The sequence below is a fragment of the Globicephala melas genome, chromosome 3, assembly GCF_963455315.2.
Source record: "Globicephala melas chromosome 3, mGloMel1.2, whole genome shotgun sequence".
In the NCBI taxonomy this organism is placed as follows: Eukaryota; Metazoa; Chordata; class Mammalia; order Artiodactyla; family Delphinidae; genus Globicephala; species Globicephala melas.
The window spans coordinates 16,049,583-16,065,736 of record NC_083316.1 but is presented as its reverse complement, the minus strand read 5'-3'; positions in this window follow the sequence as shown (position 1 = coordinate 16,065,736).

Below are 16,154 nucleotides of genomic sequence, written 5' to 3'. Positions count from 1 at the left end.
TGGAGAACATAGCTTTTCAACACCACACTTTTCCTCAAGCAATTCTTCAAGCCAGAGTCATAGTTTTGCGAACCTCTCTTATTTTGAAATGGGTTGGCTCAATCAGGCTTTTACATTTTATTCAAAGTTATATCACATATTGTTACTTTCCTTTAGTTTCAGTATTTTCCCCAACTTCCAACTCTTCAGAAAGCTATTGATCTCACTGGGTGACATGAGAAATTTCCCATCAAATGTTGTCTTTTCCGCAGAAAGTATGGAAAGTTAACAATTGTTCGAAACTATATTATCTGACCTTGTGGAAGGTAATGTTTATCTTTGTATTAAATGCTGACTTTCCAAAGATCAAGTACTGCTTTGAATAGCTGGTGTTCTACTCACCCGTGTGACTGAGGATAGTTGTTAAATAATTCTGAATTTCAGTTTTCTCACCTGGAAATGGAGTGACAGATCAATAGAAATTACTGTAAGTATATACATAATGCATTTGAGCCTTTTTTTTTTTCCTGATGGGCCATCAAGAGTGGGGAATATATATATAGTTCTAATTGAAAACTTTCTGCTGAGTCCCTGGTTTATCTAACAAATTCAAAGTGGATCTGGGGTGGGATGAGATGGAAATATAGACCTTGCAATGGTTCTGGCTGTCTTTTCACCTCCTACTTCTCTTTGTGTTTTTGTGGTTTTGTTTTATTGTGTTATGTTTGTCATTCTTCTGGTTAAGGTTTTGTTGACTTTTCCAGTTTTCTTGAATCCACTATCTTTATTTTATTTCTGTTATCTTACCCAGATAACCTCTTTTCTCCTATACAATAAATTTTCCTCTCTAGACTGTCCCTCCAGTTAATTTTGCCCACTCAGCAAAAAATCTTTCCCATTAAGATGTCATTTGTGGTATTTTATTCTATCATACATAAGAAGGGCAAAGAAAAATATTTCAGATATGGAAGGACTAAGAAAACATAACTTACTGGGTGAGGAAAATAATTGAGAGGGGGGAAAAAACCTAGTCAGTATAACAGTAAATCAGAAAAATTCTTAACAGAGAGGGGGAAATATTTCCAAAATAATAGTGAACAAAGCTGATATATTTTCAATTAAACCTAATGAAATTATACAGTATGAGTTTAAGCTGAAATCTAAGAATTACAGAGGATAAATTAAAAACATAATTTTAGTTTATGAATATAATAACTAATTTTCTTAACACAAGAAAAAGTGCTTTGGAGAGTTGGAAGTAAAAGTTACTAAAGTCTTTTCTTGACAGGCATGATCATTATTTAATTTGGCATTCTGATAAAAAATAGATAAAAATTCTATCACATTTTAGAAATGGAGGAGGTATAGACATTTTAAAATTACTTGCTAAATCAAGAATAAAATAGAGAAAAAAGAATAGTAACAATAAGGGAAGCATATTATATGGTAAACATGCAACAAATATTGAGTAGGAAATGGTTGGAAGGAATAGGTCAAGATAGTCCTAAAATGTTTTAGTTTTGATTAGGTGACAATCAAAAACCTAAGAAAGCATATTCAAGATAGATGCTGTTTAAAGCAAATCTATCTTAAACAAAAAGATAGTGAAACTATGCAGCAGATATAAAGAAAGGAGTAGTTTTATCTGAATATTTTGAAATGGAATATTCACCAAGGTAACATATTATTCCTTGAAAAGGCAATTAGTAGTTTTATACTATTATATTATAAATATATAAAAATATAAAAAGCATTATAAAAAATAGAGACGTTCACATATATAGACATTCATATATTTAAGTACCAATGCATATAAATAAATAAATGCAAGAAATAAAAAGCTTAATATTGATATATCCTAAACTGCTTGCAGAAATACAGGAAGGAAGACAAGAGGGAGTACCATTTTTGCTCTAAACACAGCTTTATTCTTATTTTTCAGTGTACATTCAGGTGCATGTTACTTTCACGTTTGAAAAAAAATATACAAAAGAGATATTTAAGGCGTTTATAATTGTTGGACTTTATTATTTATGTTCTAGTCTTATTTAATAATGCCCATCTATGGGACTGTAATTATATCCTTTGAATTTGGGTTTATATAATTTAAAATGACATGCAGGACACAAGTGGAAGCTCACTCTTGTATCTATCATGTCCTTCTTGGTACTTGATAGTTTGAGAAATAATGTCATGATGTATTTAAACACTTTTAGTCACACGTGTAGACAACTATAAAGACTTTGAGTGGTAGAGGAATTGACCTCATTGGTCCCAAATGATACAAAGGAAGGTGGAAACTATTGGACAAATGGCTCCTTAATGTTATAGAGGTACTTTTCTAACACCTCTCTGATATATTGATAAGGGCAGAAATATATGGTTTACCACAGTCCTCAAAAAAGACACATTTGGATTAAAAGGAAAAAATAGTAAACAAAACCAGAAAAAATTTTGGAACATAAGTGGCATATTTCAGCATTGAGTAAAAATACATTTAACATAGAAAAACAATTGTAGAATAAGAAAGTTTATCAAAGTTTTGATAATAGACCTAATTTATGAATGGAGAATAAGTTTCTGCTCATATGTTAACTAAATTAAAACATGATTTATTATTCATATAGTATATGTATAACTGATTCACTTTGTTATAAAACAGAAACTAACACACCATTGGAAAGCAATTATACTCCAATAAAGATGTTAAAAATAATATAATTTAAATTATGTTTTTATTTAGAATAATTGTATTATTTACAAACCCTCTCTTTTTCCAAATAGGGTTAAAATATTATACAAAATGCATATACTATATCAAGGAAAAAATAGTTCAACAAATAGAGATCAATGAAAGAAGACATCAATGGAATAAAGACAGAAATGGTAATATGTGGCCAATATATTACGGTAAAAAGTTCAGCGTCAAATCAATTATATAATTGTAGTTTCCAAAGGCCAAAATAAACAACAAAAATCACCACTGGTTATGTGAATTATGTTTTTCATATGCAAAGCATATCAATCAAATATTTATTTCAAGACCACAGATATTCTTAAAAGGGAGACCCCTACGGCTGCATCATTAGACACCATTATATAATCAATAACTAACCCATAAACTCCTTGCATTAAATATGACAAGAATTTGCATATTCTTATCTAAAATCCCTCAGTGTAGAATAATACCACAAAGTCAAAACATATTTCAGAAAATGTTGTTTTTTTATGGTTGGAGCAAAAGGTGTGGAAAATGTCGATTTATATAATTCAAATACACAAAACTGATGGTTTGACTTAATTCTTAATCTAGATATTCTTCTGTAAACATGGTTATGAGTTGAATGTATCCCTGAAAATTCATATGTTGAAGTTCTAACACTCAGTAACTCAGAATATAAACTTATTTTGAAATAGAGACATTGCAGGGATAATTAGTCAAATTAAAATGATATCATTGGGGTGAGCTCTAATCCAACATGTCTGGTATCCTGAAAAGGAGAAATTTGGACACAGAGACAAATACACATAGAGGGAATACAATGTGAGGAGACACAGGGGAAACACAATGTGACAATGAAGGCAGATGGAGTGATATTTCTACTAGCCAAGAAACCAACCCTGCTAATGCCTTGATCTTGTACTTCTAGACTTCAGAAATGTGAGACAGTATATTTCTGATGTGTAAGCCACCTGGTTTGTGGTAGTTTCTTATGGCAGCCCTAGCAAACTAAGACAAACATTATTTCTCTTTACCATGCTTTTAATAAACGTTGTGCTGCTTTGCTTTTGAGGATATAAGCTTTGAGAAATACCTGGAGCTGAGTGTTCTGTGTTGCAAGACCCTGTGTTTTGTTTTAACTTTCTGCAACCCTACCGATAGGCTTCACAAGGGCAAATATGTTTGTCTTTTTTGCTCACTGATATAATCTATATAATCTAAGCCATCTAAATGGTATGTTTGGCATATGGTCAACACTCAGCAGGTATTTTGTTGCATGACTGATTGAATTCTCTTAAGAGAGTTGAAGGGTCTAACTACAGCTTATCACTGAGTAGACTGCTATTTAACGGTATCACAGAAGCGGACCAAGGGAGTACTTATCAACAGATCCAAAAGATTTCCTCAGCAAATAATTATGGATTAGCTCCATAAGGAAAAATATTAAGTTGAGCCTCTAAATTCTCATATTAAAGAGAATACAAGAATGCTATTTTCAAGCTTGTATTTCCAAATATCCATTATTGAACCCTGATGTAAGAATGAGAAGTGAGAAATAAAATCCACAGTGGAAGGTAAGCCTGGAAAATCTCTGAAAGTACCTTTTTCTAATCTTTTAGAAGAAGCATTTAGACAGACTTTTTATTCATCAGTCTCTCCAGAAGGTTCAAAAATGATTAAACTTACACAGTCTGGCAAATCATCAAGAGGTACATGTAAAAATCAACTGTCATGATCTCATTCCAAAAGAAAAGTATGAATGCACCCCACTTTGGCACAATTGCTAACCTGAAAACAGAAAAGCAATCCACATGTTCGGTTTCTGCAGTTGCACTATTTTAATAGAATGAGGGCAATGAAAGTAGTTAATTTGATCTTCCATTGTTGGCTAGAAAAGAATCTTGAAATCATCAGGACGAGTGGTGACAGCTCAGTTTTAACTGTGACTCTACCCAAGCTTAAGGACATGTCTAATGGAAAGAAAACCCATCTGTTGTTTTACTTGTTATCACCTAATTTTCTGATTTTTTAAGGGACTATTTCTGATAATTCTGATTCATGATTTCACTTTAGAGACACATCTATAAGAAATCTATGCTGAATGTATACAACTTAATGCCAGTCCTGCAGACAAAGATCAAAGAAAGATCAATACATACTAAAAAGAATATTATACTTTTAATGTGATTCTTAGGTCATAAAAAAAATTAAAATGATCTGAGTTGGATTAGGCATACTGAAATCTAATGTGCTTCTCAATTAAAAAAGTGTTGATGATATTAGAAATATATTTTATTTGATTCTGAGTAAAGGTTCCTAATGCTTTCAAAAACTTTTCAGAGCAAGAAGTATTTTACTGACAGTGGAAATAATCAAACTGTCTTGTTTCTGTGTTAATTTGAGTTTGAAAAATAATTATCAAGACTGTAGAATCTTTAAATATACAGAAAAATAAAACACACATGTAATTGCTTACCGTTTATGAATAGATAAAAAAAGAATAAAGATATTAGTGAGGATTGTTATAAGTAAGCATATGATTTAAAATTAGGCAGATCTGAGTTCAAATACTGGCTATCTTTAGGAGTAATTTAACTTGGTCATATTATTTTACTTCTTGAAGCCTCAGTTTTCTTATAAGGACAATGGAGGCAAATAATGCTTTAGTTATAGGCTTTTTCCTGATTATTAGGGACTTTATGCACTGCTTGGTGTGTTAAGGTCTTCAATGAATAGGACTCTTCATATTAGAATTAATATTAATACTTTGAATCTAGGCCCAAGAAAGTTGGAGTTACTATTCTAAGTGGGTGTACAGCTTGGAGTAAGGACCTTACAATTGGATATGGGAGCAAACCAGATTAGCTATTCCATGGAAAAATAAAAAGTGATATCAATACAGAGGTAGATCAAATGCAAAGTTAGTCCTTAGAGAAAACACATTTTAATTTTTATTGAAATATAGTTGACATAAAATATTATGTTATTTCCATGTTATTTTCAAGAATGATTTGACTTTTAAGTACATTATGAAATGATCACATGGTAAGTCTAGTAACCATCTGTTCCCATAGAAAGTGAAATTAGTAGAGTGTTATTGACCATATTCCTTTTGCTGTATATTACATCCCATGACTTATTTATTTTGTAACTGGAAGTTTGTACCCTTAATTCCCTTCCCCTATTTCACACAGCCCCAAGCCCCTTTCTCTCTGGCAACCACCCATTTGTTTTCTGTATCTATGAGTCTGCTTTTGTTTGGTTTGGTTTGTAAATTTTATAGTATAGATTCCATATAAAAGTGAGATCACAGAGTATTTACTTTTCTCTGTCTGGTTTATTTCACTTATCACAATACCCTCTGGATTCATCCATGTTGTCACTCCTTCATTTGGAGCATATTCCTTTGTGTCCTCATTTTGCCTAATTCTCTGTGTTTATTTCTATTTTTTGGTAGGTCTGTCTCCCAACCTCAAGGAAGTGGGCTTATTTAGGAGATACCCCATGGGGCCCAGCAGCATGCCTCCCTCTGGCCGCCAGAGCTACATGCTCCAGGGACGTCCCCTATGTGGGCTGAATATGGCTTTCTATGGTGGCTGGGCTGACTTCTTGGGCATGCTGGTAGGCGTGGCTAGCCCCTACAGGGCTGGCTGCAGTGCTTGTGAGGCCGCTGTGGCCCCACAGGTGGGCAGGGATGGCTCTCTATGATTAAAAAAAAGAAAAAAAAATCTTTAAAATAAGTAAAATGACCATACATGAATAGCAAAAAAAAAAGTTTCATTTTAACTCCATCCTTAATACACAAAATATATATAGCTCAGGATAATATAAGTAGCTAATCTAAATTGAAAGAAATGGAAACATCCAAGGGAATGGATGTTTGAAACAGGAAGCCTTAGAGCAGCTTTTAGAGATGAAATAATAGGAAAGATCTATGGCTTGAGAATAAACACCTGGCCACTGAAACATGTGTTGAATAATCAACAAATGGGAAATATACCAAGATAGAATATCAGGAATCATCTGTTAGTGTAGCAAGCAAAGCGTACATGGTATATAGTAGATAGGAAAGGATAATTCAGTTTTTGGGTTCCATTAGACTCATGGAATTATGCAGCCACAGGAGAATTGTAAAACACTGCAACCAGTAGAAAGTGTGAATCCTACTACCAACATTATATTATTGTCTAGGTCCAAAGATTTAGATGTGAGGGAATGAACTTTAATTTGAATATATAATTAAAGACCAAACCCTAATTTCCATCACATTTCTGTCTCTGGAATTTACAGTTCGCTCCTCCTATTAAGATACAGAAAGAAAAGAAATTAAAACATTCAATTTGTGGCAACATTTTTTGAGTCTAGACTCCTTGCACAGTCATCTTCCATCTGGAAGGAGAGAATAGATGACCTTTAAGAAGATATATTCCCAAACTAAATTGGGTAAACTCCCTGATATTATTTTTACGTTCTTCTGGTCACTGAGTCCTTGGGGGAAGTGTACTATGAAGCATGTGGGGAAATTTAGAATTTCTGATCAAAGGGGATAGATACGATTTACAGCACCTCTTCAATTATATCCTCTTCTTCTTTCTTTTACTCTTAATGTAATTACTCATCATTAGCAATCATCTAGAGAATATGAAGTAAAGATAATACTAGAATCATAAAGTGAGCTGGCAAACTTTTTCCTCTTTTATGTACAATAGAATAATTTTATAGCATGAAATTATCTTTTTCTTGATCATTTCATAAAATGGATGAGTATATGGTTTTTTCAATGATCACAATTTAAGCTGTTGATTCAAAATTGTAAATATTGATAAGGAAATTCAGCTTTTATATGTTTATTGAGAAAGTTTTAGAAATTATATATACCTGAAAATTACCCACTCATCTATATTAAATTTTCTTTACAAAGGTATATCTACTTAACATCTATTTAACTTGTAGACCTGTCGATTTTATAGTCCTCAAATTATTTACTTTCAGCCATACTTTGTTTTTGAATTTGTCTTGAAGTTTTAAAATCTTATTAATCCTTTCAAAGAACCATATTTTGTTTCTCCTTCCTCTTTCTTCTCTTCCTCTTCTTCTCCTTTTCCTTTCATCTCCATATTCTATTTTTTTCTATTTTATTTATTTCTTCTCTGATAGATTTTCCCCCCACTGTTTTCTAAGGGTTAATTTATTGATTTTATAAACTTTCAGACCTTTTATTTTCAATATTTTCTTATTTTCTAAATTTTACACTTAAGGATAAAAAAAAAATTTCCAAGTGCTGCTTTATTTGTATCACACTAGTTTTAAGATGTAGTGTTCTCATTGTCATTCACTTCAAAATAGTAACATTATAGTATTATTAATCTTTTTATTGTTTAACAGACATTATTTTCTTTACTTTTAACAATTCCTTTCACTGTCATAAATACCATGTATTTCAAGAAATGGCATGCTTCTAATAATAGTGCTAAATAATTCCGAAACATCCTGTAGGTAGTAGAAGTTCTGAAGTATTCCTTTATAGTGGTTTATATTAGACAGTTTCTCCATATATATCTCCCAAATTTACAGAGTTATTTTAAAAAGTAGATGATATGAAGAAAAGACAAGCCATTGAGTGTCAAGAGTGTCCCTAGATATGTTGTTGCTACATTTTTAGTCCCATTGTTTTCTTATCAGATACTTGCTTGTGATAATATTCCTCAGGCTTTAAGAGAAGATTAATTAGATTATTTATTTAAAACTACTTCTTCAGCTATAAAGCACTATGCAACTTTTTTTTTGTCTGTTTTTTTGATTGGAGTACAATTGCTTTACAATATTGTGTTAGGTTCTGCTGTACAACAAAGTGAATTAGCTATATATATATATATATATATATATATATATATATATATATCCCCTCCCTCTTGGACCTCCCTTCCACCCCACCCATCTCCCCTATCTAGATCATCACAGAACACTGAACTGAGCTCCCTGTGCTGTACAGCAGCTTCCCACTAGCTATCTATATTTCACATGTTAGTGTATATATGTCAATCCTAATATCCTAATTTGTCCCACCCTCCCCTTCCCACCCTGTGTCCACATGTCCATCCTCTACGTCTGCATCTCTATTCCTGCCCTGCAAATAGGTTCATCTACCATTTTTCTAGATGCTACATGTATGAATTAATATTCACTATTTGTTTTTCTTTCTGACTTAATTCACTTAGTATAACAGCAACTTTTAATATAATAAAGTGACATGTTTCAGAAAGATGAAAAGCTTGAGATCTCAGTAAACACAATAGATTAGTGAATACTGAACTCTTGGTATCATGGTTAAAAATAGAAAACTGAACCCCCATCCTTCTTGTTATATAATGTGGTTCAGAAATTATAGTTTGAGATGTAAAGGAAATGGCATTTAGCTCCTGTCTTCACTAAAGGGAGTTGTCAAAAACCATGAACAATTTGAGGCTCTATCTCATTTGCATGCTAAGAAGTTAGCTTTCCAGTTTCAAAGGTAGTAAGAAAACACAGGACATCTGGGTCAGAGACAAAGAATGTTATTACTCACGGAGAGCAGCATGAATTTCAATGTTCACTTTAGTTTCCCTTGCCTCTATCCCAATTCCCTTAGGGCAATGTAGAGTAACCCTGTTGAAAGCCATACACACGGTGGATTGGGTCACAGATGAATGATCCCCAAGTTTAGGAAACCTCCAATTTATAAGGGGCTATGAACAAACCTGTCCAACATTTCCCTGGAGAGAAGCATTATTTTTATTATCCTGATCAGACAGCAAAAATATACCTTTTGCTCCAGATGGAGATACTCTATCTCTCAAGGCTACTTGCTATGCAAACATCCTTGAAATAAATAATCTGGAAACCCAAGGTATCAATGCTTCTTCATGAGATTTTCAGAAATGCAAGAGATCCATTAGGAATTGTCTCTCAACAGGAGAATTCAGTACACATTTGTGCCCAACAATAACACTGATTATTTTTATTGCAAATCTACATGTACTTTTCCTGGAAAGCATAAAAATTAGTACAAATTATACAAGGAATATTTTGGGAACTAAGATTTTGACATTTAGTTCTGTTTACCAATAACTATGATGATTTTGTATATGAATTAAATGACTGAAGAGTCAAGAAGTAATCACATGATTCATGACAAAGAATGACATTTATTTGTAATTTCTAAATGAAATGACATATCCTGAGCTATGTTTTCATTTTGAAATAAGATCACATCATCTATGACATTTCACCTCTCAAAGATGGAATAAAAATAATCTAAATGAATGTCTTCTACTTGTAAAATCTGATAGCAAGTACTAGATAATATGAATTACACATTTTCAAACAAGAGTTGATGGCTTAATAAAAGCATTTGGACAAATTTAGTACATAAATGATTAATCCATGTCAAAATATAAATTACTGACAAAAACATGCCACCAGTCAGTATAGTATTGCTAACTGCCCATTTCAAGGAATGATCTATGTGTAAGAATTACCCTGACATTTTCCTCAGGCAAGGTAATTGAGAGAAATATATTTAGCCTCTTTGCCGTTTCCCTTTTATGTATAAGAACTTCATTTACACCCTCTTTACATAGTAATCCCACTGATTTTCAAGCTGGCTTCCTTCTGTTAATATGCAGTTAGAACTTCATAATTTTGCTTTCAAGATTACTATCTGGTGATTCTCATTTATTTTTATCCTGCCTGTCTTCTAGTTTTGTTTCCACATGAAGAAAGAGATGCAATAAAAGTTACCTAAATAAAGAATTTCTGATGTGCTTTCAGGGTGCAGTTCTGGGTATGCATCTAAACTTGACCTTGTATGATTTCAGGGTCTTAAACTGAAAAGTAAACAAGGTTGGTAGCATATTCAAACTTGAATGGGTTATACACTTAAATTATTAGAAAAAGGGATTCATTGTGAATAAACAGCCTCTGAAATGTGCCATGGCATGAATATCACCCAAGATTTTAAACTATAATTGGAGTGACAATATTGATGGCTGAAGCTTTCAGATATGTATCATGAGCATAATCTGAATATGGATTTATATAATCTCAGATTTCAATTTTAATGTGAATCTATAACAATGTTATCTATAAGAGATATGTTTTAAATTTTTAAAACAAACTGCCTATGCTCAAGAACATTATAAGTTACCTCAATGGTGATTCATGTAAAATAGACACCTGGAGCATTTATTTGTCAGAACTAATTTGTGCCAACAATGTGTTAAGAAACAGAGCCCGTCTAATTGAAACTGACATATCATTGTTGAAAGCATAATGTGCTGATAAAAGATTTGATAAATCTCCAGTGGTCACCAACTCTTGGAAACAATATTGTTCTCAATTCCTAGTATTACAATTTTAATTGTAGAAAAAGTATGCAAAAAAGTCTTACCTTAAAGTATCTGAAGCCAAGAGTAGGGAAAAGACCCTCTTGTGAAAAATAAGGAAGTTATGCAGAAGAAGTTTCCAACTAAAAATTACAAAGATTATTGTAATGGTCAGAAATCTTATCATTATAACTATGGAATAGATTACTTACTTAGAAGTAACCATTGGCAGGGTTATCCAGTATATACTGAATTATTGCTCACAAACAACAATCTCATGATTTGTTGGCCATGAGAATGGCCCTGTGGAAATTCCTATACAACACAGATATTCTGTAATGCTGTGAGCACTGGTATTTTAAAATTTCCTTCTTCATATTTTTTTTTCCTTTTGACAGGAACAATATAAAGCAATATTTTTTCAAAACACAGCTGAAAATAATGCTAATTAGTAGGAGGAGTATATTAACATAAGTATGGTCCAAGGGGAGAGATTATTAAATTAATTCACTCTTTAAACTTGAATCTGTACTCTTGAAAGACACTACGATTGCAGTTAAATGGTTAAATTTCAGTCAATTTTTGGAAGAAGTCACCAAGAGAAAATTAAACTTGTGGAAGATAGAGGTTTTTAAGAATGAGTTTTACATTTTGGTGGGCAATATTATTTAAAACTAATAATCTTAAAAGAAGTTTGAATTTGTAAGGATGAGCCAAGAGGTATATAATGCTCCTTGCATATCAAGGTGTGTTCTCAGAGAATAATATCTGCACACTGAGAAGAATAGCAAGAAGCAAAATCAACATAGTTTCTCCTAAATTGACACATCAAAATATCTTTGTTTTAATTGATGATTGTATGTGTTATCTATTGCTGCATAAACAATCATCTCACAGTTTAACAACTTAAGACAGCAGCAAACACTTATCTTCAATTTCTGAGGGTGGGAATCCAGGTGTCATTTTGTTGGTTCCCTCTGGCTCAAGGTATCTTATGGTTTTGTAGTTGTACTATTGGCAGGGGGTGTAGACATATCTGAAAGATTAACTGCAGGGAAATTATCTGCTTCTAAGATCACCCTCATGATTGTTGGCTGGCTTCAGTCTCTTGTTACCTGGGTACCTGCACAGGGCTGTTTCATGCATAGCAGCAAGCTATCACACAGCATGGCAATTAGCTTCTACTAGGGAAATAATCCAAAAGAGAATGAGAGAGAGAAACCAAGATGAAACAACAGATTTTTTAGCCTAATCTCAGAAGTTGTATGATGTCACTTCTACTATATTTTATTAGTTATAGTAAGTTCAGGCCACATTCAAGGGGCAGGGAGTAAACAAGACAATGAATATCAGGTGGTAGGAATTAATGACAGACATCTTAGAGTTTGTTCACCACAGTGGTCTTCTATTTTTTAATCTCTGGGTTCCTACTCAAAATACTCAGGATCTATATACAGGAATACACAGTTCTCAATAAAATCTGTTTTATTAGCAACAAGGGAATCAGTATTCATAGATTCTTCCTCAAGGATACCATGGCCTCACCACATTACTGGTGTTCAAGCAAACTAATAAGTTCAAACTTCTCTTATTAAGGATGTATAGATGTCATTCTCTGATACTATTTGATAGAAAACCAAAATTGGCATTTGATAAATAAAGATTATATTTTAATTAAAAAATAAAGATTCATTTTTAGTATTAATAAAATGTACTGTATTAATTTGACTATTTTCTTGAGTATCTGTGACAGAGAAGAACAAAGCTGACTCCTTATTGGATCTATTCCTTTAGCTCTAAGCTTTGTGTTCTGTGCTTAGTCATGCTGGCTCTACACCTTTGTAAAAGAGTACTGCCATAGCCTGAAATATACACCATAGCACTTTCTCAATGCTCTGTCTCCCAGCCTTGATCTTTAAAGGTATAACACTTTTCCATTCACACAGAGATCAAAAGTTACAGAACAGAAAATAGTAATTGTCTTATTGGAGGTTTACAGGAACATTGTGACCAGACCTATGTGGATGGCTGCAGAAACACAGGATTTGGCACCAAGAAGTCTGCAAAAACCAGCCACTTCCCTCTCCTTTTAGTATAAAAGAAGGCTGAATTCTAACTTTGGTAAGATGGCTCTTTGGGACACCAGTCCATCATCTTCTCGATCTGTTGGCTTTCCAAATAATGTTGCTATTCCTTGTCTCAACACCGCATCTCTCAATTTGTTGGCCTGTCTTGCAGCCAGCAGTATGAGCATGGACTCTGTAACAGATCTATCTCTACATGTTTTTTATTCCCATACAATTGAAATGCACTTCTATCCCTCTTTCATTATTAAATTCACTCTCCTTTCAAAGAAATGGAAGAACTTAAATTTATCAGAGGAAGACAGTTCTTCACATTCTCAGTTTTTCTGCTGGTCTCACTCTCATTTTGGTCCCTGATTCTAATAACCTGCACCCTCACACCATGTACTTCCTTGTACCCTACATCCAGTATATGCTATTTTGGTTTGATATTTACCTTGAATTCCAAGTCTTTTGCTTGATTTATTACCTGCTGTTAATTGTTCATCTATGATGTCCCTTTACCTGACTGGTTGAATTCCTATATTTTGATTTAGAGATGGACATATTTTATTTATTCTACATGTACTTTAGCAAGTAGAATATTGCTGCATGTTTAATAATATTGCTATTAACTGTATCTGTAAACATTCTTATAGTCTGCAAAGCTTTATTTAATACTTCTCATATTTAATAATTACAATAACATTGCTAGTTACATATTACAATTTTATGACTGAGTTAATTGAAATGAGGTGAAGTGATGCCTGTATTGTACAGTTTTTTAATGGCAGAACCAATACTTAAATACAGATTTTGTCTACTGCATACTTTAAAGTCCATATACATAAATGGTTACATTGCATAATATTAGAATAAAAATTATAAAACAGTTCTATAATTAAAGGGAACATTTTTTTCTTTTAATAAACCAGGAATAACTAGGAGGAAACTTGTTTCATAGAAAATTTGTTTTAAGTAAGGTGCTCAAAAATATGATATATCCTTGTAATAGTTTTGGTTAGTCTAGGTCTTACATTCTGTACTGTCAAATGCAAGGAATGTTACTTTTGGATATTTTGCTGACTTTTGAAATGCTGGCTCCCTTTAAGTGTTTGTAGCACTGCTTCTTGTCACACTCTGCCAGAAATCTTAGCATGACATCCACTAATGATATTGCTGGAAAGAACAAAAGCTGAGGCAGGAGCCCCAGGATAAAGATTAAGGAAATGAACTTATCTGGTGAACAGTAAACAATTTAAATTGCTGTAATCAATTCAGTAAAGTGGGTATTAGAATGTGGTATTTAAACACTTAATGATTTTTTTTTAAATGTTGTACATACAAGTCTTCAATGGAATTTTTTGATGCAGAGAGATGATTCTATTTTATTTAGAAAAGAAAAAAAATCTGCATCACTGTATTCATTTAACGTTTTTATCCCTGAAGCTTCTCATATACAAAATAACATTGCCAAAATTTCAAATCGCTAATTTTATTTCTTTGATTACATTACATTAAAGAAATTATAGTTGTGGAACATTGCAGAGGGAGATAAAGGAATCCATTTATTATCAAATATCTTCCCTCTCTCTTCTCTGTGTTATTATTTTTAATACTAAAATATTGGAACTAGACAGAGTTTCTAAAGAAGAGAAACTATTTAACCCAAGTTATTTCTATAAAGGAATGAGAAGAAAATTAATCTTCATTTAGGATCCATGCTTTGCCCAGAGTCCTACATTAGTTATTCCATTTTTTCTTGTCAGTAGCTTTGCCACATGGTTATTATTTTACAGGTTAGAGGAGTAAAGAGTGTTTGAATAATTTATTTAAAACAAGGGTAACAATGAGTAAACCTAGGAGCTCAATAGTTTCTTTTATTTTTTTCTTACAGTTTATAGGAGAATACCACAAAGAGGTAGTGGTGGTAGTCATAGAGAGAAGTCCATTGCTTAAGTTCTGTGGGATATAGCTTGTTTGCTTTTTCCCTAGTGAAAGACTCATTTTTAAATTACAGATTCATCTACAAACTATGGCTTGCTAAAGTAATATTAATTATTACAAGTTAAGCAAAATGCTGAGACAGTGAAATGTTAGAATTAAATTAACATTATTTACTGTTTCAAAATCTACCTATCATGCTGCTTATGGCTGGTTATGGCTAATGAGATAATGTAACTTGAGTAGAGATAAAATAGTTACATATTATTTATATTTGAATGAAGCTTTGAATTCATACATTGATTCATTTTAGAGGAGATGTTTTACTCAATCTGCCTTAGTCTCAAATGACTCATTCTTCCTTCTATACACCTAATTCCTCTACCCTTCCTTTTATCTTAATAATGTATCAAATCCCAGCATTATCAACTCTGAAACACTTCATTTTTTTTGAAGGTGGATTTTGCTCTTGGTATTAGGCTAGTCAGCTTCTGTTCTGTATACCATATATTTTTTTTCTTTTTTTGTGGTACGCGGGCCTCTCACTGTTGTGGCCTCTCCCGTTGCGGAGCACAGGCTCTAGACGCGCAGGCTCAGTGGCCATGGCTCACAGGCGCAGCCGCTCCACGGCATGTGGGATCTTCCCAGACCGGGGCACAAACCCGCATCCCCTGCATCGGCAGGCAGACTCTCAACCACTGCGCCACCAGGGAAGCCCGTGTATACCATATTTTCTACTTCCTTATGAACTATTCCCTTATTTCTTTGAATCCCATTATCATTCTTTCTCTCTTCCATCTTGTCAAAACAAAAAGAATTAAATTTTACTTGATTCCAATGCATCTCACAATAATCCCCAGTCCTTCTTCTCTCCTTTAAAGCCAAGTTTCTTGAAAGGGTAGCATGTACTCACCACACATTCGTTCTTCAGATCACTCCAATCTGAAAATTGTCTCCACTACTCCATGAAATAATTCTAACCTAGGTCACCAATAACTTCCTCATTGCTAAATATTAATGCCAATTTTTATTATTCATATTAATGAAAGTCTCTGCAGCATTTGACATGCTTCTTCCTTTACC